The sequence below is a fragment of the Myotis davidii genome, unplaced genomic scaffold (assembly GCF_000327345.1).
Source record: "Myotis davidii unplaced genomic scaffold, ASM32734v1 scaffold663, whole genome shotgun sequence".
In the NCBI taxonomy this organism is placed as follows: Eukaryota; Metazoa; Chordata; class Mammalia; order Chiroptera; family Vespertilionidae; genus Myotis; species Myotis davidii.
Genome location: NW_006295816.1, coordinates 768,567 through 771,924, shown reverse-complemented (window position 1 = coordinate 771,924; position 3,358 = coordinate 768,567).

Here is a 3,358-nt window from a genome sequence, read left to right as displayed (position 1 = left end):
GGACCGTCTCCTTCGACTTCCCCTGACGGAGATGAGGGACCCGGGGCCCAGAGACGGGAGACGGCTAACCCACGTGCAAGGCCACACGGTGCAGAGCTGGGGCGGCGGTGGCATTTCTCAGCCCGCAGTCCGCAGCGTTTACCCAGGAGCCAGGTGGGAGGCATTTTGCTGCGAATAACAAAGGAGGTTTGTTGACGAAGGATGGCGTGGGGTCGGGTTACTCTTCTCTCTTGGCAGGAAGGCAGGGAAAGATAGGGACTGCGGACGACGGGTGTTAGGGACCTGGTCCCCACATTCCCCCCCCCCCCCCCCCCCCCCCCGCAGCTCATGGCTCTTGTTCTTATTGTCTTCAGATGGTTGTTCACACACCTGTAGGCACTGTGCCCCTATCCAGGCGGGAGGAGGAAAGGAAGCTGGGTTTGTCTTTTTAAAGGCTTACCTGAGCCCGGCCGGTGCGGGTCAGTGGTTGAGTGTCGACATATGAACCAGGAGGTCACGGTTCGATTCCCAGTCAGGGCACGGGCTCAGGTTGTGGACTCGATCCCCAGTGCGGGGTGTGCAGGGGGCAGCTGATCCATGATTCTCATCACTGATGCTTCTATCTCTCCCTCCCTCTCCCTTCCTCTCTGAAATCAATAAAAATATTAAAGAACAAAAAAGGAAAGACTTACCTGAAAGCTCCATCCAGGGAGGCACGTCACCCTCCCAGCTGCAAAGGCGTCGGGCAGGTGGGTGGTTGGTGCTCAGGGGCTTTGAGTCGTCAGCCCATGTCTGCCACGTGCCTGCACTGCACAGTTTCAAAGATGAAAGATGGGGTGGTTTCGACAGGCTCCCCCCTGAGACTCAGGATACGAGGTCAAGTCTGGATTCTGCTACTTTAAAAAATATTATTATTTTAGAGAGAGAGAGAGAGAGAGGGAGATAGAAACATTGGTGAGAGAGAACATCGATCGGCTGCCTCCTGCACGCCCCCCACAGGGGATCGAGCTCACAACCCGGGCATGCGCCCTGACCGAGAATAGAACCGGCGTCCTCTCGGTGCATGGGTCAATGCTCAACCACGGAGCCACACCTCTAGGCTCTGCCACATTTTTATGGGTTCTTGACGTGATTCAATGACTTCACCTATTCAAATTCTAATCCATCTTATATAATAAAAGCGTAATATGTAAGTCAACCACCAAACAGTGGAACGACCAGTTGGTGGGGAGCAGGTGGCACCAGGCCAGCCAAGGTGCATGCCAGCGGGCAGAGGGAGGGAACGGTGATGGGAGCGGCGGGAGCGGCAACCGGCGGTGGCGGAGGGGCGATGGAGGGGTGCCAGCACCATCCCCCGATTACCTGCCCAGGTGCCTCCCACAGAGGGAGGTCAGCTGCGGCCACGGTGGGTTGATGGGGGGGGCGCTGTCCCCTGATAGCCCACCCGCCCAGGCCCCTCCCACAGAGGGAGGCCGAAGCCGTCTGTAGGACATCCCCTGAGGGCTTCCAGACTGTGAGAGGGTGAGGCCAGACTGAGAGACCCCCCCCTCCCCCAGTGCATGCATTTTTGTGCACCAGGCCGCTAGTGTAATTATATTTCTCTCCCCCATGGAATTCTAACATAAACATCATAAGTTATGATAAAAATTGGTATGTAAAAATTGTGAATTTATCTGACAATTTATCTAAGAAATTTCAATCAGAGATTCCTACCTTGAAAGCATCAAGATAATCCCTATATTTTCTCTCTAAATTGTGGTTTTATAATGTTTTTCTATAGGAGTCTTATAACCCCACTAGAGGCCCAGTGCACGAATTCGTGCACAAGTAGGGTCCCTCAGGTGGCCTGCAGGGATCGTGCCTGGCTCACTCCCCCAGCCTCACAGCCCCACCTGGCACCCCGCCATGGCCTGGCACTGCCCCCTCACCTGCTCCATCATCCCACCTGCGGGGTGATCGGTTGGGGCTTGGCTCCCGCTCCCCCCACCTCCCCAGTGCCTGGGAGCTGAGTGGCGGCCCCATCTCCCGCTGCTGCTACAGCTGGTTGCCGTCTGCAGAGCTGCTGGTGGCACAGTTGGGCCCCTGCTCACAACTGCTCCACCTCCCACCATGGTCCTGCTCTCATTGGGGCCCACCGGGGCCGGCAGCGCCACGTCTCTGACACTTGCCATGGTCCACGCCACCCCCTGGTGGTCAGCACACGTCATAGTGAGCGGTCAAACTCCTGGGTGAACAAGTAGCATATTAGGCTTTTATTATATAGCATCGGATTGTTGGGTTTATTCCTAAGTACCGTATGGTTTTACTGTTTCGCTGTAGTGAAGGTGATCTCTCTTTGTATCACATTTTGTAATTGATAGTTGGAATATAGAAATGCTATTCCTTTTTGTATGTTAACTGTATGTAGTAACCTTGCAGAATTCTTATTAATTCTAATAGTGTGTAGAGCAAGCAAACTCGTGTTGAATGAGGCATGTGGCCCACCAGCTGCGACTTTGACATGCTTGTTGTAGACCTTCCCAGGTTTCCTGTGCAGAAAATGTTATTACCTGCGAGTTAGGACCGACAGAGGAATCAGCACCAGGAGGGTCCTGAGAGAGGGAAGCTCCAGAAACGAAGAAGGCTGGGGTGTGGGGTGGCGAACACACAACGCAATCTACAGATGGTGTGTGATAAAATGTACCCCTGAAGCCTATGGAATTTTATTAACCAATGTCACCCCAATAAATTCAACTAAAAACAGAAACAGAGCCCTAGCCGGTTTGGCTCAGTGGATAGAGCATCGGCCTGCGGACCAAAGGGTCCCGGGTCTGATTCCCGTCAAGAGCACATGCCTCGGTTGCTGGCTCCTCTCTGACCTGGGCCCTGGTCAGGGCGAGTGCAAGAGGTCTCTCCCCCTCCCACTCTCTCTAAAAATCAATGGAAAACTATCCTCAGGTGAGGATTTAAAAAAACAAAAAAAGAAACAGAGGAGGCAGATGGTGCTGGGCACAGTGAGAAATACGGCAGATGAAGAAGGGAGATGAAAGAGAGACAGCACGGGGTCTGAAACGCATGGCCAGGATTTTAATGCAATGGAAAGCCACGGAAGAAGTTTACACTGAAACAGGAGAAGCGTCTCTATGCTCAACCACGGGGCTTTGCTCATGTCTGTGTCCTGCCCAACACTGTGGTCAACGTTTGGATGAATAAATATAGACCATGCTTCTCGCGCATGATAAATGTATTGGAGAGCGCTGAGAAGTTGTTTTGTGCACTTGTGGAGCCTGAAGAATATGTCCTTAAAGCTGGGACTGGATGTTTGTAAGACGCTTTCCAGCGCGGAGCTGCTGGGGGTCTGTGCTTTTCCTCCTGGGTGTCCTGGGACTGGAAGGAGTGC